Source organism: Coenobita brevimanus, chromosome 101, assembly GCF_032717465.1.
Source record: "Coenobita brevimanus isolate Jiangsu-jjx chromosome 101, ASM3271746v2, whole genome shotgun sequence".
Taxonomy (NCBI): Eukaryota; Metazoa; Arthropoda; class Malacostraca; order Decapoda; family Coenobitidae; genus Coenobita; species Coenobita brevimanus.
The window spans coordinates 49,746,909-49,774,274 of record NC_137054.1 but is presented as its reverse complement, the minus strand read 5'-3'; the positions used below and the strand labels follow the sequence as shown (position 1 = coordinate 49,774,274).

General features: G+C 41.1%; 1 protein-coding gene across 1 annotated transcript in view; it reads left to right on the top strand.

Moving 5' to 3' along the window:
* LOC145415093 (G protein-coupled receptor kinase 2-like) overlaps nt 1–27,366 on the top strand; it is an 831,927-nt gene that overhangs the window by 535,227 nt on the left and 269,334 nt on the right. The window lies entirely within an intron of this gene.

The window sequence follows — 27,366 nt, the reverse complement described above, 5'->3', positions numbered from 1 at the left end:
GACTTCTACTTCTTACTCTGAACATTATTATTAATGATTGCCTATTATCATACAACTTTTCTCTCTAATCTCCTTTTTCCTCTCGCAATATAGTTCTGGATTTTTTTTTTTTTTCCTTCTCATTTCCTTGTGTCTCATTGCCTCATTAATTCCTCAATATCCTGTTTATTCTTCACACATACTTCATTAAAGTTTTTATTCCATCCATCCATCCATCCATCATCCAATCATATGTTTCCCCATGAGAGGCGTAGAAGCCCAGGGAAATGCAAGTTGGTCCTGACATTTAAAATGAGAGTGACCAGCCTCACTCATCCCTGAGTGGCATTATGTGAGCAATATACCCCAATCACCCTTGCATATAAAACTGCACAGGCTCAATCCCATTGGAGCACTATAATTACCCACTAAACCACCAGGTGCCTAATTTCGTTATATGGTTACCACCCAGCGTAGTAAATGGTTTCTTGGTGTACAGGAAACCATTTGGCTTGTCACTCAGTGTAGAGTCACCCATAGGCAGAAAGAAGAGGAAAGAATGAAGGAAAGAAAGACAGAAGAGGGAGTGTAAAGTCACAAGTAGGCAGAAGAAAGAGGATGGAATGAAGGAAAGAAAGACAGAAGAGGAAGGATGGAAGAGAGGAAAAGGCAGACACCCAAAGCAGGCTCAGTGCTGGCACCAATTGTGTTTTTAGTATCTATAAATGACACCGACAGTAACATTGAAAATGGAAACTATCTAAATATGTTAGCAGATGATGCAAAAATACAGAGGAAAATTACTAACAGATTCTTGCAAAGAGCTGCAAGAAGAATTAAATAAGCTTCATGAATGGAACAATGAATAACAAATGGAATTCATTGTGGACAAGTGTCATGTAATTAAGTTTGATAAAGGTGGAAAATGGCCAGACTGGGATTCTAAGTTAGGAAGATCAATACTACACATGTCAGAAAGGGAGAAGGACCTTGGAGTGATTATCAATAACAGACTATCCACTCATTTGATGTCGTGCTGCCTACTTCTTCCTTAGCCTTTATCATTCTTTTTCTGTGTCTGGCCTCCTCTCTTCCTATTTCTTCCATCTTTCCTGCCACTTCTTATTGCTTTTCTTTCCATTCTAGGTGGCTTTATATTCAGTGACAAGCCAAATGGTTTCCTGCAAACCAAGAAACCATTTACAACGCTGGGTGGTAACCATATAACCAAACCATACGTGCTCCCTACGTGTCAACAAGTGGGTTGGTGGATGGTTAGTGCCCCTCTTCGAAAAACAAATAACTCAAAGTCAAATGGCCACCTCTTAGGGAATTATGGCATCTGGCAATAGATAGATAGATAGACTATCTCCATCTGACTACATTAGTGAGAAGGTACTTAACATGTACAGTATACACTGCATGCTAATGTGAAAATAGGATTCACATATATAAATGAAAATGTACTGAGAAAGATAATAACATCTTTCATCAGACCAACGCTGGAGTATGCATCCGTAATCTAGAATCCTCATCTCACAGAACACAGATGAGTTTGAAAAAGTACAGAGGGTAGCTATAAGATGGTACCAAGCTTAAGAGAAAAACTAAAACTTGAATCTACCAACAGTACAGGAGAAAAGGAAAAGAGGAGACGTGATTATGCTATATAAATGTATCTCAGGGAAAGAGGAAATAGGCATTAATGAATATATAACCTAAGAGGATGCATGAGCAGGAGGACACTGCAAAAAAACTACAAAAAAGAGAGACGATATAGACGTAAGGATATTCAGTTTTCCAAATACGGCAATTGATCAGTAAGAGGAGCGAATGATGAGGCGAAAGAGAGAGAGAGATTGTCCAGGTGCTTGAGGGTGCGAAAGTGGATGTATGTGGAATAACTGAAACAAAATGGCGAGGAGAAAGTGTGAGAGAATGGGAGTATGGATGGGGTATATGTCCAGGAGTAGGTGAGAATGAGAGGGCAAAGGAAGGAGTATGTATAGTTGTGAGTAAAAAATGGAAGAAGAGCATAAGACAGTATGGATCAGTTGGATCAAGGATTGTGTGGGTAAAGTTGAAAGTTTTGGAATACAAATGTGGGCGATTGTGTCTGTGTATGCGCCAACGCAAGGTCATGCTAGAAGAGTGAGAGAAGAGTTCTGGACAAATGTAGAAGTGTGCATGGAAAAGTTTGGAAGGAATGAGAGAGTGTTTTTGATCGGTGATATGAATGGTAAAGTTGGGAATGTGAAGGTGGATGGAATAGTTGGTGAGTGGGGTGTGCCTGCTGAGATAGATGAGAATGGGAGTGGGTTAGTGGACATTTGTGCTGGGAGGGGGTTGGTGATAGCCAATACCCTCTTCAGGCATAAAATGATCCACAGGTATACATGGCGAGTGATGAGAAGGGTGGGTGGTGAACTGAATGAAAGGAAGGCAATGATTGATTATGTGTGTGTGGATGAAAGGATGCGAAGATGTGTAATTGATGCAAGAGCTTATAGAGGTTGGGAGAGTGGACTTTCTGACCACTACTTGGTGGTGGCCAGAATTAGGATTCAAGTAAGATGGAGGAATAGAAGAAGGGAAAGACGAGAGCAAGGAGTAGTTGCAATGAGAGTGGAAAGGTTACAAGAGGATGAGAAAAAGGCAGAGTATAAGAGAGAAGTGGAGGAACGATTGGGCAAATATGAATTGGAGCAGATGGGAAACGTGGAAGGTGTGTGTAGGATACTTACAGAAGAAATATGTGCAACATGTGATGTGGTGTGTGAAAGGAAGAGAAGATGGAGGGGGTGCAGGGAACAGTGTGGTGGACTGAAGAGGTGAGACAGGCTGTGGCACAAAAGAAGAAAGCATACAATGAATGGATGAGAAATAGGGGCGTGGAAGAAGTTGAGAGGCGGAAGAGAAAGTTATATGTAGAAAGAAAGAGAGAGGTGATAAGATTAGTAAGAGAGAGTAAGAAGAGAGTGGATGAGGAATTTGGAAGGAATTTGAGTGTAAATTGGAGGGACTGTAAGAAAATATTCTGGAAAGAGGTGAAAAGAGTAAGACAGGGTGGAAGTGAAGTTAGCAGGGGAGTGAAAGATAAAAATGATAGATTACTAATGGAGAAAGAAGAAAATGTGAGCAGATGGAGAGAACACTTTAAGGAATTGTTGAACATAGAGGATGGAAGTAATGCGAGTATAAGTGACTGGGGAATTGCTGGGAGAAGGAGGGAGGTGAGAAGACAGGAAGAAATCAGTAGGATAGAAGTTGTGGAAGCAATGAAGAAAGTTAAATTGGGGAAAGTCCCGGGAATTGATAGAGTGTGTGGTGAAATGCTTAAGCATGGGGGAGAGATAGTAGTAGAATGGATGTGGAAGATGTGCAGATTGGCCTGGGAGGAAGGTAGAGTTCCGGAGGTTTGGAAGTCAGGTATAATTATTCCCTTGTACAAAGGAAAAGGGGGAAAAAGAAGTGTATGGTAATCATAGGGGCATTTGTCTTCTTAGTATAATAGGAAAAGTGTATGGTAGGATACTTATTGACAGAGTTAGAGAAAGAACAGAGAAATTAGTTGGAGAAGAACAGGGAGGCTTTAGGAAGGGAAGAGGTTGTGTAGATCAGGTATTCATTCTTAGATCTTTAGTGGAAAAGTTTCTAGAGAAGGGAAAGAAGTTGTAGGCGGCTTTCATGGATTTGGAGAAAGCATATGACAGGGTGGATAGACAAGGATTGTGGAAAGTGTTAAGAATATATGGAGTAGATGGGAAGTTGAATGCTGTGAAGAGTATGTACGATGGTGCGAAGGCTGCAGTAGGTGTGGATGGTGAACTAAGTGAATTTTCTCTTTGAAATTTGGGTTGAAACAGGTGTGTGTGTTATGTCTCCATGGTTGTTCAATCTGTACATGGATGGGGTAATAAAAGAGGTACAAGGTAGGGTAGTGGATGTTGGAGTGGCCCTGGTGAGAGAGGATAGTGTTTGGAAACTCCCTGTACTGTTGTTTGCAGATGATACTGTGTTGTTGAATGAAGACGAAGGGGAGCTCCAAGGCTGGGTGGATGACTTTGGGAGTGTGTGTAAGATATGGAATCTAAAGGTGAATATAGGGAAGAGTAAAGAGATGGTCTTTGAGAGAGATGAAGTCAATGAATGTACAGCGAGGTTGGATGGTGAGGAATTGGAAAAAGTGAGTACGTTTAAGTACATGGGTAGTGTGATGAGTAAGGATGGAGGTTTGAAGGGTGAAGTGCTTGAAAGGGTACAGCAGGGAAGAAAGGTTGCTGGTTCTTTGAAAGCAGTGATAAGAAACAGGGAAGTGAGCATGGAAGTGAAAAAGTTACTAGATGACAGTATTGTGATACCAACTCAAACGTATGGAAGTGAAGCTTGGACGTTGTTGGAAGGACACAAGTCAAGAGTGGGAGCAGTGGAAATGAGTTATTTAAGAGGAGCCTGTGGAGTCACATGGAGAGACAGGCTGACGAATGAGGATATAAAGGAGCGTTGTGGTGTGGATGTGGATGTGATAGGAAGCGTTATGAGGAACACACTGAGGTGGTTTGGCCATGTGGAGAGGATGGAGGGTGAAAGACTGATGAAGAGAATGTATATGAGTGAGGTGGAGGGGGGAAGAGGGAGGGGGAGGCCGAGGATGAGATGGAGGGATCGGGTGGAGAGGTATATGAGAGAGGGGGGTGTGAGTTGGGAGCAGGGCAGTGAAATGGCGAGGGTCATGGCGACGTGGAGGCGATTTGTTTGTGGCCACCCCAAACGGGATTGAGGCGTCTGGCAATAGATAGATAGATAGATCAGTAGAATGCCCTGCTGTTTGAAATAATGTGTGCCAAAACTCTTCATAAATTTATGGATATGTATGATAAAAATGGTTTACTACACGGGACAGTATGAGCTTGACTCATTCCTGTAATGATACAATTAAGTAAGAGGAGTTAGATAGGTAAGAACACACACACACACACACACACACACACACACACACACACACACACACACACCTGGTTAAACTAAATGGTGTCCTGATATAAAAGAGGAAATTTTAAGTTAAGACTATTGTTCAAATACCAAAATAAACATAGTAGTGTCGGAATGCCCCCAGCAGGTGTCAGCTGATTGTTTTGTCTGTGCCAAGGCATGTAACTAGAATCTGTGCTCTTAGTACCACATGATGTCCACCCTCTTTAGTAAAGCAAGTTTGGAAGGAGGTAAGAAAAGGGATAAAGTTAGGAAGCCGAATGATGATTTCTACCAGGAACTGGTTGAAATGGAGACGTACAGTAAGCTGGTAGAATGGGTAACTACATTGGAAATGGCATTTGAGAATGAAATGGATGAAATTAAGAAGTTGCACATGCAGGAGGAGGAAGTAGAAAAATTAGGAAAGGAAATCAACAAGCAAGACACAACAATAGATGAGCTGACAGTTGAAGTGGGTTCACTTATAAGGAAAATTAGTGAAATGGCAAGTACAGTAGTCAACCACAAGAGCATCATGGAAGAGTTCAAAAATGATACAGAGACAATTAGGCAAAGCAGTCTGATAAATCAGAGCAGTGATATTGAGGAAAAGATGACACGGGTGAATGAAGCGATGTAAAGCTACAAAAAGGATGTGGAAACCACTTATGCTGAAATGGTGAAAGTAAAGAAAAACTTGGAAACAAGAGTTGAAGAAAAAAGTATTAAAATTGAAGTGAAAAGAATAATTCAAAACAATCCAAAGTTAGTCAGAGATTCAGTAGATATCAACAAATCTACAGTAATCACTGGTATAGAAGAGGAAGAAGTAAAAAACAAGATCTCAGAGACAAAATAGAGTTGGCAAATGTAATGAACTTATTGAAAGAAGTATCAGAGGAAATTTGTAGTAAAGACATAGAGGAACACAAGAGGTTAGGGAAATACGAGAGAAGCAAGTCAAGACCTCTAAAGGTAACCTTCCAGAGTGTAAACACCGTGGAGGAGATACTAAAAAATGCAAAGAATCTTATGGAAAAAGAGGAGTTCAGAAATGTATGGGTAAAAAGATGCCTAACACAAGAGGAACTGGAATTACTGAAAGAGAAGAGGGAGGAAGCAAAAACAAAAAATGAGGGAAGATCAGAAGAGGAGGAGAAGAATACATTTTTTTACAAAGTAATAGGATTGCAGGTACGAAAGTGGTACATAAACAGGAGGAAATAAAAAGGAGGAAGGTAGTAGAACCATGTCGCGAGAAGTATGTAAACAGGATGATTAAGTTGATGTACTCAAATGTGGATGGAATGGTAACTAAATTATTAGAGATGAATGATTATGTCAGAGAAAATGAACCACATATAATTTGCCTAACTGAAACAAAATTAACACCAAGGATATCAAATGATATACTATACTTAGAGGAATATAATATATGGAGAAGAGATAGAAACGTAAAAAAAGAAGGAGGAATTATAATATTAACTAAGAAAAATCTAAAAGTCAATGAAATAAAACTAGATATACCCTCACAAGTAGAACTGATTGCAGTAGAGATCAACACATCTGAAGGGAAAGTACTTGTAGCCAATTTGTACATGCCACCCAGATCAAACACACGGGAAAGAGGCAAATATGATGATCTGGCAGAGAGTACAGTCCAGAGGTTAAGAGCAGTACCACTTAGAATGGAGGAGAAATCAGTAAGAATTATATGAGCTGGAGATTTAATACAAATATGAATTGGAATTCTGTAAATATAATAAGCCAAGAAAACTGTTAGGGCCAAAAGCTCCTGGATCTCGTGCAGGTGTTTTTCCTAATGCAACATGTAAGGGAAAATACCAAAAAAAGAGGACTTGATGTTATTTACTAAGCAAGAAAATGATATTGATAATTTAATGTATCACCCACCATTCGGCAAAAGCAACCATGCGGTATTAAATTGCAACATCAAGATTGCATATGACATAGTTAACAGCAATGAAAGTTACAAAAAGAGCCTAAATTATAAAAAGGGAAACTACCATGACCTAAAGAAGTACTGTACTTCTTAGAAATAGATTGGAAAAAAGAGCTTAGAGGACAAGATTCAAATGTTACAGGCTATATAAGAAATTCTGTGAGCTTTATGAAATAGTAGTCCAAAAGTACATTCCACAGCACAAAGAAGCAGAAAATAAAATAATATGGTTTATTAAAGAATGTAAAAAATCAAACGAAAAAAGAGACTTGTTGTGGAACAGATAAAGACACAATAGTGAGAGGGCATATAACAACCATGAACAGGCAAGAATTGATTATACAAGAATAAGGAAGGAAGCCCAAAGACAGTTTGAGGAAGACGTCATAAATAAAAGCAGTGATCAACCAAAGCTATTTTACAGCTAGATCCGAAGCAAAACCAAAGTAATAGATAAAATACAATCCATTATGGATGAGGGGATCATCTATACACAAGAGAAAGATATTTGTGAGGTACTAAATAAGAATTTTGAATCAGTTTTTACAGAAGAAAATAATTTTGAGAGATGATATGGAACATGCATGCCCACACATATTACCAGATATAGAAATATCGGAAAAAGAAATACAGGAGGAATTAAGTAAATTAGACAAAGGAAAAGCAAATGGTAATGATGAAATTTTATGTTGGGTGCTACATGAATGTGCAAAGGATTAAGTAAAACATTATCTTTAATATTCAAGGAATCCTTGAGACAAAGTAAACTACTTGATATTTGGAAGAAAGCAAACAGTGTTCCCTTATTCAAGAGGGGAAATAGACAAAATCCACTCAGCTATCAACCAGTATCACTAACCAGTGTTGTAAGCAAGTTTTTAGAAGAGCTGATAAGAAAAGTTTGGGTAAATCATCTAGATGAACACAATATTATAACAGAAGGACAATTTGGTTTCAGAAAGGGAAAATCATAAGTTACTAATCTGTTGAGCTACTGTGATAGAGTAACAGAAACATTACAGGAAAGAGAAGGATGGGTGGACAGTATCTATTTAGATTTCAAGAAAGCATTTGACAGATTACCACAACAAAGACTTTTATGGAAACTGTACCATCAAGGAGGAATCCAAGGTAACCTGTATTCTTGAATGCAAGGTTTTCTCAAAAAAAGGGAAATGAGAACAGTACTAGGGGAAATTACTCTTCATGGAGGGAAGTGACTAGTGGAGTTCCACAGGGTTCAGTCCTGGCACCAATCATGTTTTTAGTGTATATAAATGATATAAACAGTACCAATGGAAATGAAAGCTATCTAAATATGTTTGTTGATGATGCAAAAATACAAAGGAGAATTACTAACGCAGACTCTTGTAAAGAGCTACAAGAAGAATTAAATGAACTTCATGAATGGAGCAATACATGACAAATGGAATTCAATGTGGACAAGTGTCATGTAATCAAGTTTGGTAAAAGGGAAGAAGACTTGATTGGGATTTTAATTTTGGAAGTAAAACCTTACGCATATCAGAAAGAGAGGACCTAGGTGTGATTATCAGTAACAGACTATCTCCGGCTGACCACATCAGTGAGAAGGTACGGAACATGTATACACTGCTTGCAAATATGAGAATAGCATTCACATACATAAATGAAGACATGCTAAGAAATATAACAGCATCATTCATCAGACCAACCCTGGAGTATGTGTCAGTAGTATGGAGTCCTCGTCTCAAAAAACACATAGATAAGATTGAAATAGTTCAAAGGGCCGCTACAAGATGGGTACCAAGCTTAAGGGATCTGAGCTATGAAGAAAGACTAGAAAAAAATTTGAATCTACCCACACTACAGGAGGGGGGGAAAAGGGAAGACATGATTATGCTATATAAATACATATCAGGGAAGGAGAAAATGGACATAAATGATTACATAACCTGTGAGGATGCATCAGCAAGAGGACACTGCAAAAAACTGCATAAAAAGGGAGGTGATAAAGATGTAAGGAAATTTAGTTTCCCAAGTAGGGCAATTGGTCAGTGGAATACACTGCTCACCATGTTCGTTGTCATACCCTGGAGAACGAGGATTCGCGCCCTGCCAGGGTAATAAACTTTGGAAGCGTTCTCCTGGTCATGTACTGCTTGGCGGACATCAGGAGTGCTGTGGGTGAACCAGTATCGCATACTGTAAAGTATGTTTGCACCCAGTTGGCTTGTGTGGGCCGATTACACTTGGTTCACAGACTACACACACATCCAAAGCCACTACAACACTAAATCACACTTACAAGCACTTTTCACCCTACATACAGTCTCTACCAAACAGCCTAAGCCACTTGGTAGAGATGTATTGGCTGTATCATCCCTTCTTTGGTCGGGATAGGCCAGTCCTGCAGTGGATAGTCAAACGGATGATGATGATATATATATATATATATATATATATATATATATATATATACAGTGCTCATCAGAAGTATGGAGCGCCCTGCGTCCCTCCTGAGAAACAAACCTTTCAACATTGAAAAAACATATAAATAATGCATTTTATTTACCTTTAGTGCTTCTTAGGGTAGCCTTTACGTTTCTTCACGGACCTGAGACGTCTTGGAAGTGAAAGGGCGAGGCTCCTGAGGTGCTGGAGGGGTATTTTGTCCCAGGAGTCACGAATGGCAGCTTCCAGCTTAGGCAGAGAGCTCACGTCCTTCCCTTGGAGACTCTTCTTTACGAGGTACCAGAGGTTTTCAATCGGGTTGAGGTCTGGGCTATTTCCTGGCGAGTCTGTCATGAATGATACCTCGCAGTCACGAAGCCAATTGGTGACCGATTTGGCCTTGTGAGCAGGTGCACCGTCCTGCTGAAACACTCGTGCACCTGTTAGCTTGAAGGAGTCTGGTAAATGATCACACAGAAGCTCCAGGTAAACATCCTGATTCACTCTGAGGTTCTTGGGAAGTACAACCAGCTTCCCCAAACCCTTCCCTGAGAAACAACCCCATACCATGAGTGAATCAGGATGTTTAACTGTGCTTTCTACATACCGTGGGTCAAGTGGGTCACTACCTTTGCGTCTGTACACACGTGCTCCTGTGTTACAGGTAACACTAAACGTTGCCTCATCAGACCACAACACTGACAACCATTGCTCCTCACCCCAGGTTAGATATTTATTAGCAAAGGCAAGCCTACGAATTCTCTGGCTCTTGGTGAGAAGAGGCTTTTTCACAGGCCTGTGACTTGTGTAACCAAGCTCATGCACCCTACGAGACACTGTTCTCACTGACACCTCATCAAACACTTCCGGGTTGCTCTCCTTAATTTTCCTTGCACTCACATGAGGATTAAACTCCACTGCACATTTTAAAACATTAACAGACCTTGGGGAAGTTTTCCTAGGCCTACCAGACCTCGGTTTCTTTGTAGGAACTTCACCACTGTTTTCCTTCCAAAACCGCTCACACCAGCGACGCACTGTCGATCGTGCCACACCAACCAATTCACTAATTTCCTTTGTCTGGTGGCCTGCCTCCTTTAGAGCAATGATCTGGGATATGATTTCACTCGATAGTTCACGGGTAGGTGCCATAACAAAGTTTTGAAGGCCAAAACACTGCGGGACACTCGGTAAAAAATGGCGCAGTTTGAGAGGGACACTCAGCGGAGTTCCTCTCTCTCAGGCAGCCCGTGGGCAACTGAGGCGGGAACCAACCAGCGCATCGGAAGGCCTCAGGCTACCGTGACGTCATGCTTGGAGCTCAAACTTGTGGCTTAATTCTTACCCCCCAAAATGGGTGATTCTTTTTGGGCCATAAGTATTGCGCGCCCGGCAGACAACGCTGAATACTTCTGACGAGTACTGTATATAATATAAAGTAATCCCTCCAATATCCGATGTAATAGAACCAAAGGCATGTCCGGAAATTGGGTCTGTCCGGATAGTGGGCCCCTGCTTTCTGGACTGGTACTTATGGACCCTAACCCAACTTAACTTTGAAAACCACCTAACTGCCTACTGGACCTGCACAACACATATTTAAGACCCTATTCATACAAATAAGGGACAAAAAGCATGAAATAAAGTAAAAGGAACCAGAGAATGAGGAATTAGAAGTGAGTATGGAAAATATTTAGCAGTGTAAAGGGTACTTACTACACGTCTGTGGCCATTCGTTACGAAGGTTAACCCGCCTCCTCTATGGCTTTGGCAGTAGTGAAAATGCTCTTGAAGCATGTTCAGTAATCCAGTGTTGTGCTGCACTTAATCCTTTGCACTGTGAATTATAATTGTTTAACATTGCACATTCCGTTCTTAATTGCACCACTCCAGTTTCAACTGCCAGTTTGCACACTGTACTAATGTTTGCACTCTGAATTCTGATTTCTTAACATTACACAACACTGTGGACTAGTGGCAAGATACAGTATTGCAGTTTATTCACTGTTTATTCACAAAAATAAGCACGTGCATTATCCATTGTATGAGCGTCTAGTCAGGATGGTAGTTAGGTGGTAACTGGGGAAGGGGAAGAAAGGGGTGTGCATAAACACAGCTGTTCGGCGCTACATGCAAATTTCGAAGTACAGTTGAAAAAAATGTCAGATTTTTTGTTCGTTTGTTTTCTTACTTTTTTGGCCATTTTTGGGTTCCAAAAGCCTGGGCCTAAAATGTCCAAATAGTGGGGAGTCCAGATAGTGGGCGTCTGGATAATAAAGGGATTACTTATTTATATGTATGTATATATACAGTAATCACTCGAATATCCGGACGCCCAATATCTGAACATCCCCACTAACCGGACATAATCGTCCCGGGATCCAATATTCCCAAAATGGTCCGAAAACCGCAAAAAAAAAAAAAAAAAGAATTTTTCCCGCCCGTAATTTGAACTTGCCGTGCGCGGCGCAGGAGAGCATTGTTGTGGCGTGTCATTCCTCCAACGTCCGATAGAGTGCCGCTGCATCATCTCTACTTTCCGCCTGTCTCTCGCCGCGAGTTCACGCTTGTCGTTATGGCTGCCCACGTGCTCGCTTTTGTGGTGGTGCCTTACCTGCTGCAGGCACTCCTGCTGCTCTCGGGCCTCCTATTAGTGTGTGTGATGATGGCCCCACCACCTGAGAAGAGGAAGAGGGTGGTGTTGACTCTGGAGAAGAAATGGGAGATATTGGAAAAAGTAGATGAGGGGTGGTCTTCTTCCCGCATCCTCCGCAAGTTCAACCTGGCCCGGTCTACTTTGTTCAATATTAAGAGATCCCGACACAAACCCATGCAGTACATAGCTGACTTCTCGTCGACAAGCAAACGCAACGTGGAGAGGAAGGTGATGTTTACTCCCAAGTTTGCTGAAATCGACCGCTCCACGTTGATTTGGTATCGACAGCAACGTGCTGCTGGTGTGATGGTACGTGGAACGGAGCTGAAGGCTGCTGCTGAGAAGTTCGCCAGGCTTCACGACGCCCTAGAATTCAAGGCATCCGAGGGTTGGCTCTTTGCGTTCAAGTTACAGCATGGCCTTACCAACCGTAAAGCTCATGGCAAAGCTTTGGACGCTAATGAGCATGGAGTTGACGAGTTTCGGCACAAGGTGAAGGGCTTGATCGACAGGGAGGGCCTCACTCTCGGTCAAGTCTACAACGCTGACGAAACTGGTCTATTCTATCGCTCTTTGCCAACGAACACTCTAGCCGAGGAGACAGAGAAGCGTGTACCTGGCCGCAAGCTCTCCAAGGAACGGATATCTGCTTTGTGTTGTGCCAATGCTAACAGCATGCACCGCCTTAAGCCCGTTGTTGTTGGCCGTGCAAAGCAGCCTCGGTGTCTTCGTGGGGTGATGGATGTCCTTCCTGTCGTCTGGTACCATTCTTTGAAGGCATGGTTTACAGCCGTGATCTTCAAAGACTGGTTTCAACGCCACTTCGTCAAGGAGGTCATCAGTTACCAGACGAAGACACTGGGAATCCTACGCGACCAGGTAAAGGCCCTCCTTCTCCTCGACAATGCACCTGCCCACTCGTGCGACAAGGACTTGGTGGCTGAGAATGGCCGGATTAGGTGCATGTTTCTGCCACCTAATACGACTGCTCTCATCCAACCAATGGACCAAGGAATGATCGTGGCAACAAAGCGCCTATACCGACGGAAGTTCCTGGACGAGGTGATGGTTGTTCTCGAAGACGAGGACTAGCGCAGGGAGGGACGGGACACACGAGGCCAGGTGACTTTGGAAAACCTATGCCGCAACAACATCAAGTCTGCACTGTACAACTGGGCTAGTGCATGGAAGGAAGTCCTGTGAAGACTCTTGAAAATGGTTGGTCTCGTCTGCTTCTCGGAACGGATGTGGAGTACGATTTTCTAGGGTTTGACGTGGATGACTTCCATGCACGGCTACGTACGCACGGCGACGATGTTGATGTGGACGATGTTCGTGAGTGGTTGGATGATGACGAGGGCGATCCTGGGTATCAGACATTGTCTGATATCGAGATCGCGTCTTCAGTTGCAGGTGTTAGTACCGAGCTCGAAGATTCCGATGAGGAAGGCGACGATGATGCGAACTCCTCTCAGCAGGACACTACTCCAGCCATCCCCAAGTTGAGCGCACTCCGAGAACATCTAGAGTTCGTCCTAGACTACCTGGAACACCCGGACTGCAACAGGGAGATGGGGCCCTTGGGACTTGTGGAGGAAGTGCGTGCTTTCAGGCAGCGCATCATCAATCGTCAGAATCGTCGGTCATTGCATCAATCAACCATTGACAGTTTTTTCAGGCCCGTGACCCCCGCTGTGCCCAGCCCTGGCTCCACTCCGTTGCCTCCCCAAGACAGGCCCTCATGCTCCGAGCCACAGCCCAGCACATCAGCCACGGTGGAATCACCGCTCGACGTGAGTTTGCGTCTGTCTTCAAAGTCGTCTGCAGTGGGTACGCCATCACCACGACCCAGCGACGCACCCCTAGGTCACCTGCCAGTGATACTCTCGGACTCAGACAGTGAATAAACTTCAAGAACTTCTCCACTAAACCACACTGGAATTTACAGTGTTGTGTAGTGAGAAAAACAGTGTGTTGTGTTAAAGATTTGCAGTTGTGGGCGAAAAGACTAATTTGGAACAAAATTTAACGTAAATAGACTTGTTTGTTTTTGCTTTAGAAAATTATTAGAAGAATGGGAAAAGTTAAAGTGCAGAGTGCAACACTTAGTAAGTTACAATGGAGCATAGACAAGAGTGCGCACTGTGAAGAGAACAGACATCTGTGTGCGATTGACTAAGTTCAGTGCAAGACTTCATGAACAGTGTACTGGAAGTACTTCAGGAAATCGTTCTTACTGTCAGAGTCCGAGAGGAGGCGGTTATTCATCAAGGTGGCCATGGACTTGCTGTAAGTAGGCAGAATGTTTCATCTATCTATCTATATATCTATTCCCAGACGCCTCAATCCTGTTTGGGGTGGCCACAAACAAATCGCCTCCAATTCGCCCTGTTCCCCGCCATTTCACTGCCCTCCTCCCAACTCACACCCCCCTCTCTCATATACCTCTCCACCCCATCCCTCCATCTCATCCTCGGCCTCCCCCTCCCTCTTCCCCCCTCCACCTCACTCACATACACTCTCTTCGTCAGTCTTTCACCCTCCATCCTCTCCACGTGGCCAAACCACCTCAGTGTGTTCCTCATAACGCTTCCTGTCACATCCATATCAGCACCACAACGCTCCTTTATATCCTCATTCATCAGCCTGTCTCTCCATGTGACTCCACAGGCTCCTCTTAAATAACTCATTTCCACTGCTCTCACTCTTGACTTGTTTCCTTCCAACAACATCCAAGCTTCACTTCCATACATTTGAGTTGGTATCACAATACTGTCATGTAGTAACTTTTTCACTTCCATGCTTACTTCCCTGCTTCTTATCACTGCTTTCAAAGAACCAGCAACCTTTCTTCCCTGCTGTACCCTTTCAAGCACTTCACCCTCCAAACCTCCATCCTTACTGATCACACTACCCAAGTACTTAAACGTACTCACATTTTCCTATTGGAATTGGAGAATGTTTCATACTGTACTTTTTTCCATACTATACTTACCTCATGGCCATGTGGAGAGGATGGAGGGTGAAAGACTGACGAAGATAGTGTATGTGAGTGATGTGGAGGGGGGAAGAGGGAGGGGGAGGCCGAGGATGAGATGGAGGGATGGGGTGGAGAGTTATATGAGAGAGGGGGATATGAGTTGGGAGCAGAGCAGTGAAATGGCGGGGGACAAGGCGACTTGGAGGCGATTTGTTTGTGGCCACCCCAAACGGGATTGAGGCGTCTGGCAATAGATAGATAGATAGACTTACCTCAAACACCTCATTTCACTCTTTAATGTCCTTTATTGGTGTGAATAGGTTGTTAAGAGCTATGCATGTGCAGTAGGGAGGTGTTTTTCTGAGTTAGGCTAGGTTAGGGTCCATAAGTACCAGTCCAGGAGCCAGTCACCAGAATGTTTAATATTGTATGAACATACTTCTAAACCCTTATTTTATGCTTCTTTTGCATTTATTTCAGTCATTTATGTGCCATATTGGTGTGATTTGGGTCTTAAATAGGTGCTATGCATGTCCAGAGGGAGTTGTATAGGTGTTTCTCTGAGTTAGGGTCCATAAGTACAAGCTGGGGCCCAATATCCGGACAGGACCAATATCCGTACCTGCCTATGGCTCTATTACGTCGGATATTGGAGTGATTACTGTATATATATATATATATATAATATATATATATATATATATATATATATATATATATATACATACAGTACAATCCCAGTTAACCGGGTGGCTTGGGGAATTTACCTTCCCGGTTACAGATTTTTCCCGTATTTCTGATTTTCAAGTCAAATCTATACAAAGGCTATCACAGCAGTAAATACAGTTCAGGTACTCACCAGTCACATTAGGGGTTACACTAAGAGATTCCACCTGAAAAACTGCCTTGTAAACACACACCATGGTCATAACGCACGTGTGCAATGTCTAGCAACTAGCAGTACTGCAAATTACACCAGTCCATTGTTTACCGAATTACTGTATTCATTATATGTACTGTACTCATAAAAATTGAAAAATAAAATATAGAAATAAAAGCTTGAACATTTATTAGTGAACTGATGATGTGTTAAGACTGCACTGTAGAATTATCACAACACCTGTGCCCCCACGTGAGTTTGTTTACGTTTCCGCCTGTTCTTCTTCTTCCCTACCTGACCTCCATCACTCCACCCCTCACCCGCCACTCAGCTGTTTTGCAGAAAATAAAATAAATGATGTACGTATGAAATGCAGGCATATTATTTATTTATTTTCCTTCCAACAAAGTAAACTTTTATTCCTATTAACATTTTTATTCAGCCATTAGTGTTTTATAATGTTCGCCTTTTTCAAGTCTGTTGCATATGTCCAGCTTCTGTTTCAAGGTAAAAACGATACGCTTATGTTTAGTTTGCACTTTAGGCATTTTGCAGTGTACAAATTACCGTCTATCAGAGGAACACAATAGCAAGAGACCTTGTTTACTGTCTGGTGGCAAAACGCAGACTGGTGATTTTTGGAAGGTGTGGAGGATGACTGAATTCAAGTAGGGGAAAGAGGGGGAGAGGAGGGGTGGTTAAGAGGATTTGCTAGGGATTTACATCAGCCGGAAATGCCTTCACCTCGCTTTGTCTGACTTCCCCCAGCCTCGTGTGACACAATCAAACGGTGGTTTGGCGGTCCATTCAAATTGGCGCACAGTTATAACTTACTGACATTTTTACCAGCCCTTGAATTTTCCCGTTGTTCTGAGTATTCCGTTTGTCTGGATACCGGATTGCTGGGATTGTACTGTATATATATATATATATTATATATATATATATATATATATATATATATATACAGTGAAAGTCCATTAATCCGAATGGCAGTAGACCGAAAATCATTCTGATTATCAGATTTTTCAAGTTTTCGGGTGGGACCCCTAAGACACTTAATTTCAACATTAAACTGAAATTTTACTGATTGGATCACTTTTCATTCATTCATAATACAATATGGCAGATATTAACAATACATATTACACAAATTTTTTACTTAATAATGTATTGCTGAAGACACGAAATGTAATTGATTAATCAAGAGATTTTATGGGCTGTTTAACTCATCAGTAATGCGTAGTGTTGAAAACAGCAGTAGGAGGTAGGTAAATTCAATTAGAGAGAGTAAGTCCAGGGTTAATGATAACATGCACGTATTGTAAAAGCACAAAAACTTAATATGTATTACTGTTGAAAATTCCTTAAACCTACGGTACGGATTCAAAAGGTTCAGAGACAATTCGCTGTCCAAATATGGATGATTCCCTGTCAGGACACTTCCCCGTCATTCTATAGATATACTTATTATTGATTACTTTATACTTTAATAACTCAGTTTTCAGAGGGATCTGTGAAGGTCTATTTTCATTCAGTAGCTTAGGCTTTGGATATCATTTATAAGTTGCACTTTTAGACAATAATTAACTTGTTTTTACCTCACTGTAGTTGACTTTGAATTATATTCTTGTGTCACCCATAGCTGTCTTCATTAATTTCCATTGGTACCACGATATCCTGGGTGTATTTTAAAACAACTTTGGAGAGGTACAGGTATTCAAAAACTGGTGTACTTGCTAAATAAACTGATATGTAAATAAACGACAGGGAATCGTGCTGACGGCAAATTGGCCAATGGAAATTAATGAAGACAACTATAGGTGATGCAAGAATATAATTCAAAGTCTGGGGGTAGGGGGGTTTTTCAAGAATACTCCCCCAGTATCCCTGCTTGTCGTAAAAGGCGATTAAAGGGGTTGGCGGAGGGTTAGTGCCCTTCCCCGGAAAACAACTAACTAAAAAAACAAACAATAATCCTCGGACAAGGACTGACCAAACGATGACGACCAAGGACCGGACAAAGGACATGGTTATCGGAACGTGGAATGTAAGGGGAGCGAATGATGAGGTGAAAGAGAGAGAGATTGTCCGGGTGCTTGAGGGTGCGAAAGTGGATGTATGTGGAATAACTGAAACAAAATGGAGAGGAGAAAGTGTGAGAGACTGGGAGTATGGATGGGGTATATGTGCAGGAGTAGATGAGAATGAGAGGGCAAAGGAAGGAGTATGTATAGTTGTGAGTAAAAGATGGAAGAAGAGCATAAGACAGTATGGATCGGTTGGGTCAAGGATTGTGTGGGTAAAGTTGAAAGTTGCAATACAAATGTGGGTGATTGTGAGTGTGTATGTGCCAATGCAAGATCGTGCTAGAAGAGTGAGAGAAGAGTTCTGGACAAATGTAGAAGTGTGCATGGAAAAGTTTGGAAGGAATGAGAGAGTGTTTTTGATTGGTGATATGAATGGTAAAGTTGGGAATGTGAAGGTGGATGGAATAGTTGGTGAGTGGGGTGTGCCTGCTGAGATAGATGAGAATGGGAGTGCGTTAGTGGACATTTGTGCTGGGAGGGGGTTGGTGATAGCCAATACCCTCTTCAGGCATAAAATGATCCACAGGTAAACATGGCGAGTGATGAGAAGGGTGGGTGGTGAACTGAATGAAAGGAAGGCAATGATTGATTATGTGTGTGTGGATGAAAGGATGCGAAGATGTGTAATGGATGCAAGAGTTTATAGAGGTTGGGGGAGTGGACTTTCTGACCACTACTTGGTGGTGGCCAGAATTAGAATTCAAGTAAGATGGAGGAATAGAAGAAGGGAAAGACGAGAGGAAGGAGTTGTTGCAAGGAGAGTGGAATGGTTACAAGAGGATGAAGAAAAGGCAGAGTATAAGAGAGAAGTGGAGGAACGATTGGGCAAATATGAATTGGAGCAGATGGGAGACGTGGAAGGTGTGTGTAGGATATTTACAGAAGAAATATGTGCAGCATGTGATGTGGTGTGTGGAAGGAAGAGAAGACAGAGGGGGGTGCAAGGAACAGCGTCGTGGACTGAAGAGGTGAGACAGGCTGTGGCACAAAAGAAGAAAGCATATAATGAATGGACGAGAAATAGGGGCGTGGAAGAAGTTGAGAGGCGGAAGAGAGAGTTATATGTAGAAAGAAAGAGAGAGGTGAAAAGATTAGTAATAAGAGGAGAGTGGATAAGAAATTAGGAAGGAATTTGAGTGTAAATTGGAGGGACTGTAAGAAAATGTTCTGGAAAGAGATGAAGAGAGTACGACAGGGTGAAAGTGAGGTTAGCAGGGGAGTGAAAGATAAAAATGGTAGATTACTAGTGGAGAAGGGAGAAAAAGTGAGCAGATGGAGAGAACACTTTAAGGAATTGTTGAACATAGAGGATGGAAGTAATGCGAGTATAAGTGGCTGGGGAATGGCTGGGAGAAGGAGGGAGGTGAGAAGACAGGAAGAAATCAGTAGGATAGAAGTTGAGGATGGAAGTAATGCGAGTATAAGTGGCTGGGGAATGGCTGGGAGAAGGAGCGAGGTGAGAAGACAGGAAGAAATCAGTAGGATAGAAGTTGTGAAAGCAATGAAGAAAGTTAAATTGGGGAAAGCCCCAGGAATTGATGGAGTGTGTGGTGAAATGCTGAAGCATGGGGAAGAGATAGTAGTAGAATGGATGTGTAAGATCGGCAAATTGGCTTGAGAGGAAGGTAGAGTCCCGGAGGATTGGAAGTCAGGTAAAATTATTCCTTTGTACAAAGGAAAAGGGGAAAAAGAAGTGTGTGGTAATCATAGGGGCATTTGTCTTCTTAGTTTAATAGGAAAAGTGTATGGTAGGATACTTATTGACAGAGTTAGAGAAAGAACAGAGAAATTAGTTGGAGAAGAACAGGGAGGCTTTAGGAAGGGAAGAGATTGTGTAGATCAGATATTCATTCTTAGATTTATCTTTAGTGGAAAATTTTCTAGAGAAGGGAAAGAAGTTGTATGCGGCTTTCATGGATTTGGAGAAAGCATATGACAGGGTGGATAGACAAGGATTGTGGAAAGTGTTAAGAATATATGGAGTAGATGGGAAGATGTTGAATGCTGTGAAGAGTATGTACGATGGTGCGAAGGCTGCAGTGCGTGTGGATGGTGAACTAAGTGAATTTTTCTCTTTGAAAGTTGGGTTGAAACAGGGATGTGTCATGTCTCCATGGTTGTTCAATCTGTACATGGATGGAGTAATAAAAGAGGTACAAGGTAGAGTAGTGGATGTTGGAGTAGCCCTGGTGAGAGAGGACAGTGTTTGGAAACTTCCTGTACTGTTGTTTGCAGATGATACTGTGTTGTTGAGTAAAGACGAAGGGGAGCTGCAAGGCTTGGTGGATGAGTTTGAGAGAGTGTGTAAGAAACGGAATCTAAAGGTGAATGTAGGGAAGAGTAAAGTGATGGTCTTTGAGAGAGGTGAAGTCAGTGAATGTACAGCGAGGTTGGATGGTGAGGAATTGGAAAATGTGAGTACGTTTAAGTACTTGGGTAGTGTGATGAGTAAGGATGGAGGTTTGAAGGGTGAAGTGTTTGAAAGGGTACAGCAGGGAAGAAAGGTTGCTGGTTCTTTGAAAGCAGTGATAAGAAACAGGGAAGTGAGCATGGAAGTGAAAAAGTTACTACATGACAGTATTGTGATACCAACTCTAACGTACGGAAGTGAAGCTTGGACGTTTTTGGAAGGACACAAGTCAAGAGTGAGAGCACTGGAAATGAGTTATTTAAGATGAGCCTGTGGAGTCACATGGAGAGACAGGCTGACGAATGAGGATATAAAGGAGCGTTGTGGTGTGGATGTGGATGTGATAGGAAGTGTTATGAGGAACACATTGAGGTGGTTTGGTCATGTGGAGAGGATGGAGGGTGAGAGACTGACGAAGAGAGTGTATGTGAGTGAGGTGAAGGGGGGAAGAGGGAGGGGGAGTCCGAGGATGAGATGGAGGGATGGGGTGGAGAGGTATATGAGAGAGGGGGGTGTGAATTGGGAGGAGGGCAGTGAAATGGCGGGGGACAGGGCGACTTGGAGGCGATTTGTTTGTGGCCACCCCAAACGGGATTGAGGCGTCTGGCAATAGATAGATAGATAGATGCATTACCTTAACGGCGAATTGTCCCGAAACCATCTAAAAGTGGTCAGTTGTTTACAAGGAGTTGCCAATCCATGCATTGCTTGATCCATGACCACACTGCTCATGACTTTGGCACATTTGGCGCTCAGTTTGAATTTTTTAATTTTGATTTTTTTTTTTCTTTTGGAGTTTTAGTCAGCCGTCTTCAAAAATTCAGATTATTGGTGTTCAGATTAATGGACTTTTACTAGATATCATCATCATCATCATCATCAGCCATTTGAATATCCACTGCAGGACCGGCCTATCCCGACCGAAATCGGGACGATACAGCCAATGTATCTCTACCAAGTGGCTTAGGCTGTCTAGTAGAGATTGTATGTGGGGTGAGAAGCGCTTGTAAGTGTAACTGTAATGTTGGAGTGGCTTTGGATGTGTGTGTAGTCTGTGGACCAAGTGTAATCGGCCTGCGCAAGCCGACTGGGTGCAAGCATACTTTACAGTAAGCTACACTGGTTCAACCACAGCACCCCTGGTGTCCACCAATGCAGTACGTGGCCGAGTGAACACTCCCAAAGTTTATTACCCTGGCGGGGCGCGAACCCTGGCTCACCCGTGTACGAAACGCACACTCTGCACTAGATATATATATATATATATATATATATATATATATATATATATATATAGGTAAGCCCTTAATTCAAGTGAACTTTTTTCACGTGATTTGTGTTATCCACGAATTTTTCATACAATAATTAAAACATAAAATTATGGTATTCAAATAAATATTTTTAATATACAAGAGAAATAAATAAAATGTGAAAATGCCTACCTGCTGCCCGTGTGCATACATATATGTTTGTGTGTGTGTGTGGGAGGTCGGTCTACTACGCACCACACAGTGAGTTTGAATCCGACGGTCAAACCATGCGTGACTCGCGAATCATTATTTGTGGCTTAGTTTTCTGCCTTCCCATGATTGCTTGCTTTGTCTGCCAACATGGGGCCTAAGCATAGTGCATGTGATGCATGTGATACCACACCAAAATGGACTCGTAAAGTGATGTCGCTGACAGAGAAAGTTAAAGTGTTGGACAAAATTAGGGAAGGAATGTCGGCGACAATAGACGTGTTGCCAGTTCTGGGTAAACATGGTCAGTGCACTCAGCCATGTGCTTAAAAACTTATGGTATATGTATCTTTTAATTTAATTTATCATTTGCACTGAACAAGACGTGATAACTTTAATTCTTTGCGGCTGGAGGGAAGGAGCCGCCATGTTGACAATGACGTCAGCATTCACACTGCAGACGACGCACCAATCCATCACACAATACTTTACCAGTAATAGATGATAGTTGTACCTACATGACCACCGTAGATCCAAACTACCCCCTTCAGGAATGTTGTGATGGAATACTTTTCATGGTGTAAATGGATGGTACCTGTTAGGTAAGTAAATTGTGATGAAATCGACCAGAAGTAGCTTACAGCTACACCATTCCCGAGCGGTGCTCGTACCTTATGAGGTGGAAAGTGTTAAATGTATGCTGTAGGGTATCAGTTGTATGAGTTTATAATGGTATTACGCTCATGAATATTTAATATTTGACCCCTTCATTATTAGTTTTCCGAAAAAAACAGTTTCAGTGACCTGATCTGCAATACTTCAGGGAAGAGTGACGAAATACCAAATTGGCGGTCATTTACCGAATTGGCACTTTTTAATTGGTAAGTTTTATAGATTTTATCACCATAGAGGTTCATACTCACCTAATTATCCGTAATCTGGTCAAATTTTTGTATTTAATTTTACCTTTTAAAAAATCCGGATGCATAATGAAAATGCGCTAAATTAGCGGCAGTGTTTTCTCCTTTAGCTCAACAGCTTGCCTTGGCAGACTTTTGCTTTGTATAATTATTAATTTAACATACAAATGCACTTATTTGCACTTTAAATCAGTATCTGTGCAAACCAGATGTCTGTCAAGGCGTGTTGGCGATCTAAAGTAGAAATACCCGCTAACCTTACCGTTTTCGCTCTGACTCCTAATATTCTATTAACAGTTAAATTAAGCACAGTTTTTTGACCGAATTTCAGATAAATAGGTGTGTAGGAACCTATATGGTGAAGAATATAATATTTTCACAACAGTAAAGACTGCATTCCAGCACTGGAAACTTCCGACGAGCAGCCAGCCACCACTGCTTTCGTTTAGTGTTATTGGCTGGTATACAGTACAGAGGAATAATTTCCCTACTGTGCTTTTGTCAGTGCACTTACACAGTGGAACGAAACATTAACAATTATTCCTCTTGGCATTGGACATTCTTAGAGGTCAGAAATAAGCACAGTTTATGCTGTCTAAACATAAACAAAGCAGACTATGCTACCTCAGTGTGAGTAGTGACGTCACGACCAATCACAGGCCGTTTCAGTGTCACATGATTTTTCGACTACTTTATCTATTATTTTTTCATGTTTTTGCACATTTTTGGGGGAAATAATGGTTGACATAGCTATTTTCTGCGTATTTTTTACCCATACAAGTATCTAACTTCAAAAAAATTTTGACCGGAAACTCGTCTATGTGCCCTCAGGATGATTCCCTGTCATTTATTTACATACCAGTTTATTTAGCAAGTACAGTACACTAGTTTTTTACTTATATGTGTTATAAAATCCCCCTGAAAATTAGTTATTAAAGTAGTAATTAATCAATAATAAGTATATTTATAGAATGACAGGGAATCGTCCATGTTTTGATGGTGAATTGACTTCATGGTGAATTGTCCCTGAACCGTGTGTTTGGGGTGAGTCAACTGTTCTTACAATAAAGAAGGCAAAACGTAGCATACGGGAGGCAGTGAGGGCTAGTGCACCAGACTGTGTTGAAGTGTCTCCACCTACGCCTGTGAACTGGCTCGGAACCATATGTTTGGGGTGAATGAGTCAACTGTTTGTACAATAAAGAAGGCAGAATGTATCATATGGGAGGCAGTGAGGGCTTGTGCACCAGACTGCTGAAGTGTCTCCACCTACTCCTGTGCTTGTTGGGTTTCAGTGTTAAATTCCTTACATTTTTGTTGTTTTTCATACTTTATGCTAGATTATAAGGTGTATGTAGTGCATAAACAGTATTATTCAGATGTAAAATACTTAGTAGACATGCATACTTATGTGCACACAAGGGCAGAATGTATACGCGAATTTACCACATACGCGAAGGGTCTGGGAACGTAACCCTCGCGTGGATTAAGGGCTTACCAGTATATATATATATATATATATATATATATATATATATATATATATATATATATGTATATATATATATATATATATATATATATATATATATATATTTATATATATATATATATATATGTATGTATGTATGTACAGTAGAACTTCTTTAGTCCGGACCCCTTTAATCCGGACTTCTGTTAATCCGGACAAAATTTAAAAATAATAAGCTCCAAATGTTGTAAGTACTTCTAAAGGCATTTTCAGTATCGGCGCGGAAAGCGATTGTCATTCGTTTAGTCTCGGATCACGCTAGATCGCTACATGAGCGCCTGTTTAAACACACGCTAGCATTCGTTCCATCAACTAGTTCACCAACCATTTATATTTTTACGCTGTATTTCAAAAGTTAATCCTCCTTACCATGCCCCTTAATGCAAGTGTAGCTTCTGTAATGAATAAAGGTGTTGAAGGAGGAGTTTGCTTACACAAAAATGGGTCAGAATATTCTGCAGTGTTTAGTGATTACTGCAGGTTATTTTTTGTACTTAAATGTGCTTTACTTGTACATCAAACATTAGCTTCTTGCCCATATGGGCGTTATCAATATGCCAAAGATGACAATGTATTTTTTGCCTACATAGGTTTTATTTTTATTCCAAATATTACAGTTAATTAATTAATTTATTTTTTTGCCTACACGGGCCTTAGTCACTTACTACAATTTAAAATGTAGGCTAGTTTCTTGTCATGGCCTTACCTGTAAATTATGCAATACAAAACTATCTTACATGATTAGTTTTGTTATTTTAGTACCGGTATCCTTTCATCTTTTGCAGTTACGTAGGGTTGACATATGCCACATATGTTAATAATTAACAAACATACCATATGTAGATAGAGTTTGTATGAACTGAAGATTACCCTGATGGTCCGGACAATCTGCTAATTCGGACAACCCTTCCCCCCATATAGTCCGGATGAGAGAGGTTCTACTGTATATATAGTTATATATTTACACATACATATATATATATATATATATATATATATATATATATATAAATATATATACATATTTATATAAATATAGATATATATATATATATATATATATATATAAATATATATATATTTATATATATACAGTACAATCCCAGTTAACCGGGTGGCTTGGGGAATTTACCTTCCCGGTTACAGATTTTTCCCGTATTTCTGATTTTCAAGTCAAATCTATACAAAGGCTATCACAGCAGTAAATACAGTTCAGGTACTCACCAGTCATATTAGGGGTTACACTAAAAGATTCCGCCTGAAAAACTGCCTTGTAAACACACACCATTGTCATAACGCACGTGTGCAATGTCTAGCAACTAGCAGTACTGCAAATTACACCAGTCCATTGTTTACCGAATTACTGTATTCATTATATGTACTGTACTCATAAAAATTGAAAAATAAAATATAGAAATAAAAGCTTGAACATTTATTAGTGAACTGATGATGTGTTAAGACTGCACTGTAGAATTATCACAACACCTGTGCCCCCACGTGGGTTTGTTTACGTTTCCGCCTGTTCTTCTTCTTCCCTACCTGACCTCCATCACTCCACCCCTCACCCGCCACTCAGCTGTTTTGCAGAAAATAAATTAAATGATGTACGTATGAAATGCAGGCATATTATTTATTTATTTTTCATCCAACAAAGTAAACTTTTATTCCTATTAACATTTTTATTCAGCCATTAGTGTTTTATAATGTTCACCTTTTTCAAGTCTGTTGCGTATGTCCAGCTTCTGTTTCAAGGTAAGCACGATACGCTTACGTTTAGTTTGCACTTTAGGCATTTTGCAGTGTACAAATTACCGTCTGTCAGAGGAACACAATAGCAAGAGACCTTGTTTACTGTCTGGTGGCAAAACGCAGGCTGGTGATTTTTGGAAGGTGTGGAGGATGACTGAATTCAAGTAGGGGAAAGAGGGGGAGAGGAGGGGTGGTTAAGAGGATTTGCTAGGGATTTACATCAGCCGGAAATGCCTTCACCTCGCTTTGTCTGACTTCCCCCAGCCTCGTGTGACACAATCAAACGGCGGTTTGGCGGTCCATTCAAATTGGTGCACAGTTATAACTTACTGACATTTTTACCAGCCCTTGAATTTTCCCGTTGTTCTGAGTATTCCGTTTGTCTGGATACCGGATTGCTGGGATTGTACTGTATATATATAGATATATATATATATATATATATATATATATATATATATATACACATATACATATATATATATATATATATATATATATATACAGTAGTCCCTCCAATATCCGATGTAATAGAGCCAACGGCATGTCAGGATAGTGATTCCGTCCGGGTATTGGGCCCCAGCCTTCTGGACTTGTACTTATGGACCCTATCAGAAAAACACCCATACAACTCCCTCTGGACATGCATAACACCTATTTAAGACCCAAATCACACCAATAAGGGACATAAAAGACAGAAATAAATGCAAAAGAACCATAAAATGAGGTTTTTAAGGTAGGTTTATACAATATTAAACATTCTGGGTACTCACAACAAGTCCCTGGCTCCTGGACTGGTAGTTATGGACCTTAACCTACCCTAATGCAGAAAAACACCTCCATACTGCACATGCATAGCACCTAAGACACTATTCACACCAATAAGGGACATTAAAGAGTGAAATGAGGTGTTAGAGGTAAGTATGGAAAAAACAATACAGTACAATATGAAACATTCTGGGTACTTACAGCAAGTCCCTGGCCATCTCGATGAATAACCTGCCTCCTCTCAGACTCTGACAGTAAGAAGGAGTTCCTGAAGCACTTGCAGTACACTGTTCATGAAGTCTTGCACAGAACTTAGTCATTTGCACTCAGAATTCCTTTCTCATAACACTGCGCACTCTTGTCTTACGTGCACTCCATTGTACCTTAGTGAAATAAGTGTTGCACTCTGCACTTTAAGTCTTTCCATTCTTAAAACCATTTTCTAAACAAAACACACTCAAGTTAATTTACGTTACATTTACAGTCCATTAAATTTTTTTCTTTTCACTCAGAAATCTAATTCCTTAACATTATGCACTGTTTTTTTCACTGCACAACACTAAATTTCCATGC